Here is a 17,234-nt window from a genome sequence, read left to right on the forward strand (position 1 = left end):
GAGTGAAGAGTTTATCTTGGAAATCAACATTGCACTGGTGTATCTCTTCAATATTTTGTCCACCGTTCTGGAAGCTGAAATCGATACTTTAACACAAGAAGAAAGATTAGGGATGGTGGGAGAAATTCAGATTGTTCAGCAAACAATCTAGCTAAAGTAACATGAGATGTCTGATCCCCAGATAACCACAGTGCTGTGAATCTTTGATCATCAGCATTTGAAAGGGCAAAATATTGAAATCAGTAGTCATCACCACATCACCTTGCCCTGCTCTTGGATAGCTTCTTGAAAACTGTACTTCATCTCACTTTTGTCTGTGTGTCGGCTACTAATAGTAGCTTCCTCTGAATTCTACCTCTTCTGAATAACTAAGAACAGGAAAATAAATAGAATTCCACCTGGAGCAAGATTAAATTGTCCCAAACGCTGTGGTATCACTGCAATATATTAAATCTGTGTCAGTTTTTTCAAGCTGTATCAATTCTTTTCAGGAATATAAACAGTCAAAAGAAGCTTCCATATTCAGAAATATATGGAATATAATGTATCTGAGCAATGTAAGAATACACATGATTTAAATATTGTGATATCTACACCCTATCGTCTTACTATTGTGTTTTGTATAATGTATATTCCAGAAACTATACCTGTACAATATAACCTCTACTCTATTTTAATCAAGGTACACTAACAAAAAAAGGCTATTCTAAAAACAAGTGCATAAAGTCTTAATAAGTTACTGGAACCAGCAGTTAACTGATATTAGGCACAAGAAAAATGAGGAGTGGCAGATGCAGAGGCCTCTGCTTGCTAAAGAAACTTTATCTCTGGAACTGCTGCAAAGATGCTACTGCAGCGTTTTCCCCACTCTCTCTTTGAAAGTTCTTCCTTTGGATGAAAGCTATTTTTGGACTGTTGAAGGATTGTTCAACTTCTGTACCCAATCATGGCGTGGGTAGGGGCTGACATTGCCATCAAGGGGCTAACTGCAGGGTGCTGTGATAAACTCAGTTTGGTCTTTCATTGCTTTAAGTATTATAGTGAAAACAGGATTTGCATGTCATTTTTATTATAATTTGGTTTCCTGTTCAAGCTAAAATAGCTTTTGAAACTGCAGTTTATCCACTCGTGAACTAGAACAACGTCTTGTAAAACTGTGCTGGGTTTGCACTAGTTTCCCTTATTTGAAACATATGCAGAAACTTATGGTTGTGATCTAGGATTAATACTGTATAGGCTGGGTTAAATCTAGTTGGAACTTCTGGGTGTGACCGTCACTCTTCATTTAAGATAGTAGAAACAGTCTCATTTATATGATAGCAGTATTCGAACTGAAACAAAGGCACACCCAAGGCCACTAAGGAATTTGAACTATCTTGGAGAAAGGCTTTGCTGGATGTTATTTTTTTCAGAAGAGTATGTATGTACACTTATCCATATGCCAGAGAGAAAGGGGGAAAAACAAACTGTGGAGAAGCTTATGTTATGAAGTTCTTGGCAAAGCTGGATTAAAAGATCCCTTTTAATTTCTATCCTTTCCAATCTGTTTGTTCCCCTCCATTCACACCTTCACCTCCTCTGGACTTGATCAACTTTTGCTACTGAAGTGATTTATGTGGCTTTGTTTTCAAGTGTATCTGTGAATTATCTTGTTTTATAGAAAACAGTTATTTTTTCCCTCAAAAACAAGAACTTCCATGGTTGAGAACATTGTCGCAGAAACAATTGCAGAGACACAAAGGGAGTTTGCACTGGGGCATAGAGGGACTGCATGAGCTGCTGCAGTTAGGGAAGGATTTGAGGGAGAACCTTATCTAAAAGGACTCATAGTTATATCTTCAGTGTAAAGTTCACTTTGATTTGGAAAGAGTAAGGAGCTACATCAGATATTTAATTTCCCTTACCTGCATTGGTATCCTCCAGAGTCACTCATAGGAAGAAACTCCTTCATTCAATTCCTCTATTCCTGGAGACAGCTGCTTTGTCCACATCTTCTGTTATACCTTGTTTCCAGTGCACCCAGCATCCTTCTGCTTTCTCTTCCTGCACTGACGCCATCCATACTGAACACATCAGGAGGACTCTCAGTACTCTTTTCTTCTCTGCTTGCATCAGCTTGGAGATAGAAGATTTTGCCCTCCCTAAAGACATATCCCTGATGATTTTTCATTCTTTCTGTGAGAATGATACAGTGTAGGAAGGACCTGAAATCCTGAGAGATCTACAGACAGTATTGGAAGACTGGTCATTGCCAGTTCTCTGAAAGCATCATGAAGATTGAAGTCTTCCCTCATTTTGGTATTCAGAATAACAGAATTTTAGCGGTTGAAAGAGACCTTTGGAAAGCATCAGTCCAAAACCCTGCTAAAGCAGGTAAGCTACAGTAGGCTGCACAGGAAACTGTTCAGACTGATCTTGAATATCTCCAGAAAAGGAGACTCCACAACTCCTCTAGGCATCCTGTTCCAGTGCTGTAATCTTTGCAGTAAAGGGCTCTTTCTTCACGTTCATTTGAATCTTCCTGTATTCCAGTCTGTGCCTGTTGCCCTTTGTCCTGTCACAGGGCACCACCAAAAAGGGCCCCGCTACATCCACTTAAGAGCCGCCATTTAGATATTCTTCAGCACCGACTTACTATCTTACAAGAACTCGTAATTGCATTCAGAAAGATCCAAAGTATCTAATGTAACTAATGTCCATTCATTCAAGTAATGAATGGACATTCTGCAAACTCTCTGGAGAAAATACTCTCTGAATTAACTATATAGAACTATTACCAGCTTCAACAGAGGGCATGCACCAATGACTGGAAGTATATAATAGCAAGTAACATAAACGGAGTAGAACCATTAGTTCTAGTCATTAGATTGTGAGGTGATAGATGATTAGCTATTCTGGCTAAATGAATGAACAGTAAGTCTTCATTTTTTATTCTTTTTTACCTAGGAAAAAAAGCTTATTGTTAAAATTCAGTGCTTTCCAGGGTCATAGGTAACACAAACAAAACTTGGCAAGCTGTTTCAATTATCCATTAACTCACAATATACTGTATACAATATGTACAAATATACACAATATCCATTTTGTTTCAAGGCTCAGCTTGTTTGTTTTTTATTTTTAGCCACCAGGTCTGATAAATTGAAGAGCTTTTTGCTATTAACTGTCCATTCATCCAATCACATATCAAACCTGATTCTTTCCAACAATTTCCTTCACAAATATTGCAGCAGTACTCTGAATCTATAAGATATATATTTCTCTGATTTGGCAAAGTGTTTGTTCCTGCTTTCATACTTTGACTTCTCTAATCATTTTTGACACAATTCCTCATCTAATGCTATATTTGCTGCTGGCTTAACTTTTGTTCATCTTCATTACAAGCTGATCTAAACTTTCATATCTGTAACGCCATTAATTCTCCCCTACTAGACTATGTTATCACCATTAACATCATAATTTTGAGGCTGTGAATCTGGGATGAGAGTTAAAATATTTTAAACACATCCCTATAATTTTTTTTTAACATTATTTTGTACAGCTGATTTACATCCATAGTTCTTGTCCACTTCTCAAAATTAGCTCTCCTGAAGCAGCAGTCTGTAGCCACCTCAGCCATGTATCTTTCCCTTGAGGTGTTAGTTTTCACCTCCACAATGGCTATATTGGTTTATGTCAAGATGAGAACTAGGTAATTCCCCTCTATTGGCTGCAATATTATTCCAGTTGTAGCATTTTAGGTTATAAAATTCTGTGTGCTTTAAGCAGACAGCATGAAGTTTCCAGTACAAGTATTAAAGTTTTCCAGGATAATAATGCAGCTTACTTTTTCTCTTGATTGCAAAAGGTGAGGTAGAAATGCGTTGCTCAAATTCCAATGTGGAATGCCTACTACACATTGTGTTTTTCCCGCTAGAGCACACAGGATTATTTTCCTATGTGACACAGAAACAGGTGAGTGGAGATCACCACCTCCTCTACTCTCTGTCTTGCTAACCCATTCTAAGTACACTGTAAGCTTTATAACTACCCTTCCTGGAAGTATCTTCCTTTTTCTGCCAGAAAGTTTTGTCTGAATAGATTTTGGAGGGTAATAAATTTGTCTGGGATTTCCCTATGGCTGGTAGCCCTGAATAGCTGGACACCTCTAACTCAGCTGCTCCAGGAATATTTGTGGTGTGGAATATCTACCTGTGCCTTTATTTATTGGAAACATTAGGCTTAATGGTTCCATAGCAACAACACAGTAGATTCAGTGCCTTTAGGAAGTGTTTATCCTTCCTAAGCATCCTGAGAACAAACTGTGCTGAAATACCAAAGTGAGAACAATATGCAAGGCAATTTTTGATTGGAAGTAAGTATTAGTATCAATATCAGAAGGCAGACAGTACCTGTCTCTGACAGTAGGGAATATCTAGGGACCAGAGAAAGTAGAGAACAACACAGCGCTCTTTCCCCTGTAAGCCTCCCCAGCATCTGCCATTTGAGCATAAGGAACTTCCCACATTAGAAGTAATGTATGTCTGCTAATTGTGGTTGAACTTCACCATATTTTGAATCCTTTCTTCTTCTGCTATGTCTAGCAGCCTGTGACAATGAGTTCTACCATTAAATTTTAAGTTGCATGAAATAAATACTTCATCATATGTTCCAACTCTCCTTCCTGGTGGTTTTATCTGATTTATTGTAATGTGAAAAGTCATGAAAAATCATCCTTTTTCTATAGCACTCACCATTTTATACAGCTAAATTTTACATAGATGATGATTTTATATATTCTATCAGTCGCATTTTTATGGCTGTTCATCATGAGGATCCTGTCCTATACTGGTACTTTCTGTTTTACTTAATTTTCCCATGATTCTGGGCCTCCCAGGATGAGACAAAGGCAGTATGTGAATGCACTGATGCATTATGCATTTATTCAGTGGAATATAGTAGATTAATGTTTTGGGGTTTTTTGCTTTGGTTTGGTTTTGTTTGGTTGTTTTGTTGTTTTGTTTTTTTTTTCCATCTCAAATGTCATGAGTTCATTTTCAATAAATTTTGTTTTGATCCCTTCTCTCTTTAGTTCTTGACTTGGTGTTCTCCTCACTCAGCTGAGGAGCATGTCCTCTCCACTTTGTCCTTACCAGCATGCACACAGATCCTTTTCCTTTGTATTAGGAGGGCACAGCAATGATCTGGATGATCTTAAGAGAAGTAATGCAAATACAGACGTTTTCTCTCTGGATTTCTTGTTACACCTCTGTGCAATGGGTTCCCCTTCACTCAGGAGTAGCTGCTACCCAAGAAGCATGATTCTGTATAGCTGTTCTGATGTGGCTGTTGCCAAGATATGGCAGCAAGCTTTGCATTCAGGTTTTGAAATATCTCACATTAATTCACACCTTAGTGATTTTGGCTTATCCATCATCAAGACCACCATAGAGAAACAGTGACTGGTAATTGAAATATGTGCCTGGAAAGCCTTGCTTTATTAATCTCATGTGTTCTGGGCAAATTCCAGGTCAGATAATTATGTTCTACCCACCATAAATTCTCCCTGTGATTCCATGTGGTTATGTGTTAAGAGCCAAAATCAGGCTGCCTGTTTAGGTGAATATTTTTTTTTAAATCTTAACCAAATGGAAGAACCAGGTTGCGAAAGCAGTTTTGCAGATTATTCATAACTTCCATTACTTGGTGTCATGCTATGTAATTCAGATAAAAGCCAGTTTAAAAATGGTGTAATTAGGCAGACATTATTCTGTCGCTTTCAAAGTAATGCCTTCTATTTATTTTCATGGAATTACAACAGATACAAAGAGCTAGAATACATTCTCAGCTGCAAAACACAGTTTTTCAACATATACATGACCATTAAAGGTGCGTACAGTGAGAGTGAGGCTGGTCTCTTCTCACTGGTGACAGGTGACAGGATGAGGGGAAATGTCCTCAAGTTGTGCCAGGGAAGTTTAAGTTGGATGTTAGGAAACACTTCTTTACAGAAAGGGTTGTTAAGCACTGGAATAGGCTCCCCAGGAGGTGGTTGAGTCACCATCCCTGGATGTGTTTAAAAACTGTTTGGATGTGGTGCTCAGGGTCATGATTTAGCAGAGGGATGTTAGAGTTAGGGTAGTGTGGTTAGGTTGTGGTTGGACTTGATGATCTTTAAGGTCTTTTCCAACCTAAACAATTCTATGATTCTATGATTAGCAATGCATTTTCACCACTGATGCATTTTCACCAGCGCCTGTGTACTGTGCTCATAAAAATCTGCACCAGTAGAGGTCACTCACTGTTTCACAGTTTTTTACCACTCACTGCCTTATTGTGCTCACATCCGCTATTTGGTCTACAGAAACACTCACCAAGCACTGATGAATGCCAATGGGTGCACATTCATTACATTTTTTCTCCATATGCACTTCCATGTCAGATGCCATTTTGCCAGCCTGCCCCTCTGCTGCCATCTGTTGCACAGCAGCAAAGTGTAATGAAATATGGGTGGGAAGATTCAACATCTGTTGCCATACCACCAACATCTGCCTCTGACATCATGGTCTGACATAAAAAAAAAAAAAATAGGAGGCATGATTTTTGGAACAGCTTCATTTATTCTACAAAGGAAACTGTGTTTCCCCTTCCTTTTCATATATATATATATGAATATATATATATATATATATATATATATATTATTTTTTTCTGAATAAAAATTATCCCAAACCAGCTTTTTCAGCAACAATTTACCCAACAACACAGGGTTTCCAGTTCTCAGGGGACTGACTGTTCTGACTCCCAGTTGGTGTTTAATGCAATTATCATTTATTCTATTTGGATATTAGCATTAAAGAAGTGTATTTCTTTTCATAACAGCTTTGCATATGTTTCACATTAAAATTCCAGTGCTACCCAGTAAAAATAGTTGGCTATCTGCCCACTTTTTAAAGTAAATTTTTGGTTTACTATTTTTTAAATTTGGATTTCTAATTATAGTTAGCTCTTCATAAATTATTTAGCAGAGCTGGAGAGAGTGTTAAGTGCTGTGTTTCTGAACCTTTCCTCCCTAATAAGTAACTGTAACCTGGCTCTGACACACCTCGGCAACACAAATTCCTCCAAAATCCAATATATTTTTGTAATTTCCCCTTCTTTGTTCTGGAGTCTCGTTTTTTCTCCATGAACTTTCTCAGAGGAAACATCCCTCCTTCCCTTGACCCTGATAGCAAACCTTTATCCTTTCTCTTCACTCGTCACCAACCAGAAAAGCTGGTGTCTTCAGCTGGGACCTGTAGGTCATCAGCTGGAGAGCTGCAGGTACTATGTCATCAGAGAGCTATTCTTTGATGATGTGGTCAGCCTTGCTATGGTTTCTAGTAAGCTCGTCTTGGCAGGTTCATCCTGCCAATGCGCCAGCTCATGCAGCTGTAATTATAATTGAATCCACAAAGTTAGATTTAGTCTTCCAAGTCCATATATCAACCTTAGTTACTGCAGTTTTCTGCCACTTAAGCATATTTAATTTACAAACTACTGTGTGCATTATATTTCCAGTGGCTTTTGAGATGTATGGAAGGGTGTGCGTTCAAATTAGAGGCATAAAAACCTAAGCAACCACACACAGAACATTTAAAAAAAAAAGAAAAAAGAAAAATGTATGAGAGCATAGACAATATAGAAAGATGTATTTATAACCCTGTGCTACAATATTTCAGATGTACCTCACCACTCACAAGGGCTCAGCAAAAACCAGTGGCATTCCTTAGGAGCACCAGTGTGGGTACTTCTGCACTATTCCAGCTTGTTTTGCAGGATAAACACTGATCTTCCTAGGGAGCAGTGTGAAAGCCCATTAGCATTTGGTAGTGAATTACATCTTGGAGGCACAGTTCAAAGTATTACAGAATGGCTTGGGTTGGAAGGGACTTTAAAGATTATACATTTCCAATCTGCTGCCATGGGTGGGTTGTCACCCACCAGAACTGGCTGCCCAGGATCCCATTCAGCCTAGTCTTGAACATCTCCAGGGATGGGGCATCCACAGATGGTTTTCTGTGACCAGCAGGGAACTTGAAAATCCACAGCAGTCCAGAAATTATTATCTTTTGTCACTGGAACTCTATTCAAGGTTTACAGTGAAATTCCTTTGGGGCAAACTCGATCCTTTTTACCCATAACCTTCAACAGATCATGAGATCAAGCTTTAATCTGTAATCCTGTAATCCTTCCTTGCAAATCAGCCACATGATTGCTCACCAGTTTCTTTTATATTCACAATTTGTTAAATGTACTGAACTCAATTTGGTCATTTATGGAATTTTCTTTTTTCCTTTCACAGTAATAAAAAACCAGCTAATCAGCACAATTTAATCTCTCTTCATTCTTATCTTTCAAAAATGCTACAAAAATTAGGCACATATATAGATAGATTTCTGTTTATCTTCTGAAATTTCCTGTTGTCTCTGCCATTTCCGTAAAATTTTCATTTTATCAAGATGTGTGAGAAGGGAATTTCCTTTCACAAATACCTTGAAAGTTTTTGTCGTTACCCAAGGTAACAGAGATAATTAAATATATATATAAAATATATATATTAAATATATATATATATTTGGAGAGGGACAGAGAAGGGAAGAGAAGGGAAGAGAAGAGGATTTAGGTGGAAGCATACAGGCAAAATCTCTCATGAACAGAATTCAGAGTAATGTATTTAACCTATTTTGACATGTTCTTTTGTTGAAGCTGGCATTCACATCTCAGTTGACTTTCATGTATTGATATTCAATTCTAGATATTGAACACCCACTCCAGATTCTACTTCCCACTATTTCCCATGCCTGATGATTTTGGTAAGATGCTTTGTTATAATTCATCATGAAAGATGAACCTAAGTAAGGATAATCTGTACCTAAAATATAAATTTAATTAAGTCCAGTAAAGGAAAAGTAGGAATCAAAGGTGATCACATGAGCACTCTAGAGCCCCTCCCTCCCTCTGCCCCACTCCTTCCCCCCTCCCTCACTACCCACTCCCGCCCCTTTTTTCCCCCTCCATTGTTTATTATTTCCTGTTTGAAATATTTTCTGACTAAACCAAATGGTAATAGTGATAGAAATTTTCAAAACTTTTTGAAAGAAATCAGATGAAGAGAAGGAGAAGAATAAGATCACAAATGAACAGCTGCTCTTCCAATTTTAAGCTCATGGAGGAAACCAAACACAACTCTAGAATCAAAGCTCTAATTAACAAAAAATGGCTATCTATCTATCTATCTATCTATCTATCTATCTATCTATCTATCTATCTATCATCTATCTATCTATCTATCTATAATAATGTTATTGCAAAGCCTACTTCCCTGTCACCTGGAATAATGAAAATATATTTCAGAAATTAATTCTTTGAACAAAGGTAACCAATGATGAAGATCATTAGTTACATAGAATATTGCTTACCTAGGACAGCTAGCAAGATCTATGTGGGAAACTAAAATGCCAACACCTTCTTTTCTGCCTACTAAAATAGAGGATGGACCTATTGTTGGACTTTGAATTAGTAATTTCACAAGGAGTTCCAGTGAATCTACAGACTTTTATTATGTCGTAAAGGAAAATATTTTAGTCTGCATACTGATTAACAGAGCAGGAATGGACCATAATGTTCTGTTTAACATTACCTGTGCACTAATTTTCTGATAATGAAGTTGTTTGAATTAGACAGAGACTTGTAGGCACATTAAATCTGATACAAGTAGGGGAGAAGAAAAAGAATACAAAATAAGGTATCTTGAACTTCTTTCCCTATTCAGTACTTCAAAATCTTAAATAAAGATTTGAGAGAGGCTGCTGAGATGGTTTCTAAATCAATATGACACTAATGGGTAAATTTACAAGTCTAATAAAACTTAGAATAGTTTTATTACTTAGAATAGCGGAGAAGAAAAAAACACCAGTAGGTTCAGGAACTGGGGCACACAGAGGGATGGAGCCTCTGTCCGTACATCTGAGAAGAATAACAAGGATGCATGAAGCTGTTGGGATTTCCTGTCACCCTTTGCTCACCCACTCTTAATCTCCTGAACTGTTTGAATATTGACATAAGCCTGATTCTAGCACGTTCTTTCAATCACCATTAAGGACCATGACACTTCCAAAAATTTTAATATGGTAACCTCAGGCACATTTTCCTCTTGCATCATTCCCTGCATATTATATTGTTCCCTGCATGTGATCCACACTGCAAAATCACCAGTGCCCATGAAGGAAGTTCCCAAGTAGGCCAGAGATGAAGGACAGTGTCCCATTGCCCACTTCAGCACCTTTTGACCACTGTAAAAGAGGTTGGGCTGGGAGTGAGGATCTCAATTTGAATATTTTGTTTATTATATTTGCTCAGAAAGCATAGGATGCAACTCCAGACATAAGTCTGCAACTACTCCATCTCAGCCATCAGCAAAAGACCATCTTTGCATCCAATCTTCTAGCAACAGCTTATAAGTACCTCAGTCAACTGATACATTGTTAATAAATTTTCATTATCATTTTTTGTGTACAATCAGATTTTCCATTGTTTCAGTTTTTCCCAACTGCTTTAGCTGTGCAACTGTTATTGAATTTCCAGTTTTAAAACAAAGACACATTTCAAATTGTAAAAGGTTTTCATCTTTCCTGCTTTAAGCTTTTATTCAGCTATGTCAGATATCAAGCTGTTGTTTTGAAGATTTTTCCTTGAGATGCATATGATTTGCTCTGGTTTTGTAACAGATGAAGTGCACTTATAAACCTCAATACCTGTGCAACTGTAATGTCTTAGCAATTTCATAATGAAATTCATATGGAATTTAGCAACTCAAGCCAGATTTGTGTCACAATCCTTAACATGTTCCAGTTGCATGAAATACTAATTAAAGGCACTCATTGTTAACTGATATAAATAGTCCCCACTTAGCCCATTATAGGTATAGGTTGTAAAACAAACAATTATGTGACAGATGATACATGTTAACACAGAGAAATTCTGTAATGACATTTCTGTAGAACTGTAACCTCTTCAACCGCCATGTGTTCCACATTACAGGCTAAAGGGGGTGCTGATTGCAAAGGTGACGTACTTTCCAGTTTGTGACTTCTAAGAATAGAAATGCCTTAGAGCACCTCTGAATGATTTACATTACAAATTTAGTTCAAGCAATGAAATCATTAATGCAAGCTTGATTTTAGCTGTGACATGTGTTTGCTATTCCACCCACTTGTGCCAAACAGTTGAACGTGCCTACCTACCAAGCGGTACCTTATCTAGAAACTGAGTAATCCAAGAAAAGCCTTGTCACCTATCCACCTTTTCTTTCATCCAGTACCTATTTTCCCATCACTCTGCACCAATAATGAAATTATTTGTATGAAAAAGAAAATCAATTTTAGAATTCCTTTTATTATTATTTTTTTTTTAAATATGCCATCAATACTCCCAGCTAATCATGGTCTAGAAGCAATCTCCTGGCATTTGGTTAAGATACACAGATCACTCAATCAGTCACAAAAAAGGTTTCTGTCTTTCCACTAGCCAACCTATTCCTGTAACATTAGAAGCAGGTGGCCTCCTTACTCAAAGCTCAAACATGCAGAAGTTGCCTAGTGCATTTGCATTGCCAAAAATATGTATTTTCACATCTGTGAATGTATGATCTTCTGTTTAACCCTTGCAGCTACTGAGCTTCTAATGCAACAGAAGAAACAACTATGATACATGTGTTTTCAGGAGACAGTGAATGAAGAAAATGTGACTGACCTCTATAGACTATACTATATTGTTTCAGCCATGATTTCCAAAAGGAACTGTTGAAGATGAACTTAGGATTAATGAGCTTTTTTAAAAAGCAAGACACACTCATACAAATGCTTGTTTAGGACTCAGGAAACTTCACTTTTGACACTTGTTTTAAAATAATCCTGGCCCACACTAACAAGACAAAACTACCTGTTAACAGATACCTCTCTGCAAACATGTATCTCCCAGGGATTTATTACACAATGACCAAGCCCAAATAAGATATAACAAATATTAGTAAAAACTAAAATTTTGTTTGTTTTATAGTCAGTGATTTGCTGCAGAAAGTGAAAAAGTAAAAACAAGAGAGAATGGATGATGCAAGACCTATATGTTAAGGGAAACATCCCCATCTTGCATCACAGCTAGAAACTGGTACCTAGGAGAAACTTTTTATCTTGATTTGGATTCAAACTTTTTGTCTTAGAGGTACTTTCTGATAAAAGTGTGGAAAGTCCCTTGTGAGATCTCACCCACACAGTGCACCGTGAGCTTTCCAGATCCACTGCCCTATCATCTCTGACAGTACAGACTCCGCCTACTCAGTTCCAGCAGAGGTCAAAACACAGCATCTGATTTTGTGTCTTACAACTCAAAAGCAAGATAAGTTTAGGTAAAGTTTGTGGAAGAACAGAAAGATCAGAATGTAAAGTCAATACTTAAAGCATTTTCTATTTGGAGCTGTCTAAGCACTCTGGAAAGATTGTGAATAACACTAATATCTCCATGGCTAATTTAAAAATAAGAAGTAAAAAAAAAATCTTGCCAACCTCAGACAGACCCACCTGAAATTTTACCTAGCAGTCATCGGTCTAATCCCAGAATGCACATTTGTTTCTGGAACATTTGAATCCATTTGGATAGGACATTCGTATGATATTATTGTCCAAAAATGGAGATGTTCTCACTCTTTGGACTTTTTCCTAACCCTTTTTTTGGTTTTTAGAACACAAAAATGATTTACCCTAGAAATGTCAAACTTGATTCAATGCTTGCTTGGCAAAGAGACATGCCTTTGGAGCCTGTTAGAGGGTTTAGGTGGGTAATTGTAAAGTTATTGTTAGTTTTTTCCACACTCATGGCATAGACTACATGGCCAGCTTGTGTTAATAAATACCTGTTGGGTAGATGTGTGGTTTATAAGGGCTTGATCCAAAACCCGCAGAAGTCAATGAAAAGACTTCTCTGGCTATTAGCAGGCTTGGAGTCAGGCTGCAAATGTAAATGACAGGATGGAAGAGAGTCTGTCATGGTAAAATTAAAGTGGGAGAATCATGTCTCCTGCAATGCTTGGAGTGTTCATGGGCAAACAGAAAGCAGAGAATGGGAGGACACCCACTGTCTGCAGACATCATGTATTACAGTGTCCAAAGGTTAGAAAAGGGAAACAGAGCCTAAAGAAAGGGGAAATCCTAGAGTCATAGTGAGGTTAAAAATGTTTGAACAATAACAGCTAATACTGATTAAACATTCCTGGCCTTCTGCACCAATGGGAAAAACAATAAAAGTACATAATCTGTATCAAGTCTTATCCTTGCATAACTAGTAGATAGGTGTTCAACTACTCTTGAGCAATACATATGCATTTCCCATGATGGACCTGCCTCGTGTGAGTATGCATGTTGATGTGGGACTGTCAGATAATTGCTACCCAGCTGTGGAAGGAAATGAGCCACAGCAGTAGGTCACCCTCAAATCCAGCTGCATGCCCAGCCTTATCCTGAAATAGAGTGCTGGAGCCCCTGTCATCACCTACCTCAGAGCTGTTCCCAGGGCTGCCTTCCCTCAGCTCTCCAAGGCATTTTTGTGCATCTTGTGGGTCTTGGCAGTATGAAAGTTTTGGTAGGCAGTTGGGAGGGTCAGAAAGGTTGCATACCCGCTACTGAAAGCACTCTTTTGCTTTAGTTTCAGAAACCAGGCAGACATCAACAGAATTAGGCTGTGAAAAATCTCCACAGCAAGGAAAGATCCTTCTCATCCCCTTTCTCTGTGCAAAGAAGGAATGCTTTTTCATAGATTTTGTGTATGGAGTCCAGCTCTTTATATATCTACCAAAATGTCTCCCCTCACTTCTTAACCACTCACCCTCCATCTGTAATATGCCCTGCTAAGTATTGTATATATATACATAAATATTACTTTTTCTCCCTGTTTTTGAATACCTCTTTTAAGCAAGACACAAAGATTTGCCTGAAAAAAGTTTTGTTTTGCTGTGGTGTGTGAAAGCCCAGCAGTAGCTGCTTGGTAGTTTGCCATTAAGAGTTGAAAGTTCAACAGCCACCTGTGTCACTTCTCTCCCTTTTTTTGGATTGAAAGGCTGTTATAGGAAAGGTGTGTTTGCTTTTTCTTTTTCGATAGGACTAAAAATGGACAGCATGTTGTCCGTGAGGAACTTATTTCCTAGTGTAGTGAAATAGGCAGTGGGCAGCCAGATGGCACCAAGCCATCAAGAGGTCAAAGGCCATTGGACAACTGTGTGGGATTTGTTTCTCACTCAATGTGTTTGGTTTTAAAATCATTTATTTCTGGAGTAAGTCATAGATATGGAAAGGGTTTTGCCTAGGGGATGGTTGTTTCCCCATCCAATTGAAACCACAAACAGACAGAAAACTGGTCTTGAGCCAAAGTGAAAAGCCAAAGGCAAACTGTCCCATATTTATCCTTTACTGGGTCAAAACTCAAAAGCTGGACAGTGATGGCAGTTCATAAATATTTTGCTGCTCCAGTCAACAAGTGAGATAGAAGGACATTGCATGTCAAGAAACTTGTTGACTCTTGCAGAGTAAATAGCCAGCTGGCACAAACATCATTATTGCCCTGTCTCAGAGCTGAAAGGCCAAAGAAAAATGGTGCCAGATTTGTTCCTGGTTTAGCTAAAATAACATAGGGATCATGTTTATATTTTGATCTTACTGCGGTGTTGCCTGCGATTCTCCACTGGACATGTGATCCTGACCTATTAGTAAGAGGAGACTAAACTCTCCAGAGAGAAATTCTGCCTGAAGGTTTACAATTCCTATTTCATTCAGGATTCTCATTCATCTCATATATTTTATCCTCTCTGGTGTTTGCAAGTGCCTGGGGATTCACCAACAGATGCTTTTAACATAGCATATGGGATCTGATCCCAGACTCACAGCTCTGGAGAACTGTGGGTCAGGTTCTATGAAAGTACTGATGGACAAAATGCTACTGAGAACAGTGAAAGCAAGCCCTTGCATGTCATGCAGGAAAGGGTTGCATCCCAAATAGCAATGTTTCCATTCTTAGACAGAAGCAGTGGACCAGCTCACTTATTTCAAAACACTTGGTACATACCTATGGCATCTCCTTGCACATATCTGGAAGAGTTAACACTTTAAACATCTGCCCCTTGTTTGGGGTGAGAGACAAATGGCCAAGAAAGAATCAGCTATATGCTTTCCATAGAACATGCCAATAGTCAACCTTCTGGCTGCTGGTGCTCAAGATGGCTCACTGCCCAGCATCCCCAGTGATCCAGAAACACAATGTTTTCACAATACCTGAAGCAGTACAGTTAAATTTAGATTCTGATCAGCCTGGCAGTCGGCCCACATTAAAGTGAAGGGTTACAAGCATGCCAGCTGGTCTCCTGTGAACAGCTCTGGCTTCTGGAAGGCAGATCTCCTTCCAGAGAGCTCAAATCCTCAGGAGATAGGTTGACTAAGGCTGTGGGTTTTCACTTATCCGTGCAAAGGAGCATGGCAAAATAGATTTCCTTGGCCCTGCACATGCTTTACATCCCTGTTCCAGGGCAACTCAAACTGCGACAGAAGGAGCTTCCAAAGGCACTGTGGTGGTCTAGTTTGCTGTAACCTAAGAAGTCATCCTCTGCAGCTCTCTGCCCACAGCTCTCTGCCGGAGGTTTCCTCCCCAGCAGCAGTGGTGGCAACAGAAAGGTTAGTGTGTTTGGTTCCCCAGCAACTGCAGTTGACTGTCTGTTATATCAATTTAAGTCACAGTCGAGTTCAGTTTGTGTTAATGAGCATGATGATCTGTGAACTGGGCTAGCTGAGGAGCTGGCTGTTCTGCTGCTGCTGCTGCTGCTGCTGCTGCTGCTGCTGCTGGGGAAGGAGCAGCCACCAGCAGGGCTGGAGCTGGGCAGGTGGGAGAGGGAAGGTTGCTGATTGGTTTGTAATGTCAGATCTTTTTGGAAAGTCAGACTTTCGATAAATCCAGAAAAAAAACATTCCAAAAACTGATTCATGAGTGCAAACTGCAGCCCTAAGTTTCATCTCAAGGGACTACTGAAGCCAGGTCCTTGTCTAAACAAAAGACAAGAACAGCTACTGAACAGAACAAAAGTAGGAATCTTAAGTGGCTCAGATCCCATAGATATGTAGGAAGAGTAAATTGCTTGATCAATAGATTCGTATCCCCTCCAGGAAAAAAAAAAAAAAAAAAAAAGTTTTCTGAGTTTATTCAAATTTTTTCATCTTATATTTTTCATCAGGAAAAGGTACTAATAGTTTTTTTCCTGTGCTAAGTATAATTCAGTGAATATAAGGACTTCTTGAGAACAGGAAGTAGTAATATTGGAGGCTAAGATGTCTAGTAGAGAGTCAAGTGTTACCAAAGAATTTACATTTATGATTTGCCACAAATTGTTCTGCATAAAAACATTAGACACAGTCCCTGTTTCTTCCTCATACTCTATGATATATCTGTCAGCTTCCTAAGTCTACCCCCTGGCACCGAAAGCTGATAAGACCTTTTTTGTCAAATGTGCACTAACTTATTTTTATAAATAAAAACATGAACTGCTGTTTTATAGACTAAAAACCACAGCTGAACTCTGGTTGCTAATCAGTTAAAAATAGATATTTGCTCCTTCTGTATTTACTTAAGTTTTCTCTCTATTAGCTAACGTGTATTGATGGAATCTCATCAGCTTTTTCAAGACCACTTTGAGATGTGTTCTTGCCAAAAGCGTTAAACTACATTTTTGCTCTCCAAACCAATGTACTGCTGAGCTAAAAATGTCATGTGCTGGCATTGTAACAAAGCAAAAATGAAAACTGACTTTCGCTGTTGCATTCATTTCAGATCTCAGGATAACTTCCATAATGGGTATAGCCCAGATCCTTAGAACACTGAAAGCAGCATCGGTCCACTAATTCTCATGAAAGTAAGTTGATTTACAGCAGCTGAGAATCTGGCCCCAAAAGCTTGGGGCTATATATCTATCTTATGTTATGTTAAAGTCCCTTGACCTCTTACTTGATTGCACTGCTCCAGCATGTGATGCTAGTGTAGGTAAATTACACCTCGGCTGGCCACTAAGCTTGCTGTTCTAGCAACATTAATAACCTCAAGGCTTCTAATTTTCTTACCAATGCTTACTAGACCCCCTGTTCAAGCCCCTAGGGCTGCTCTGACAATAATCCCAATATATTTTGTTTTGA

Source organism: Coturnix japonica, chromosome 3 (genome assembly GCF_001577835.2).
Source record: "Coturnix japonica isolate 7356 chromosome 3, Coturnix japonica 2.1, whole genome shotgun sequence".
Taxonomy (NCBI): Eukaryota; Metazoa; Chordata; class Aves; order Galliformes; family Phasianidae; genus Coturnix; species Coturnix japonica.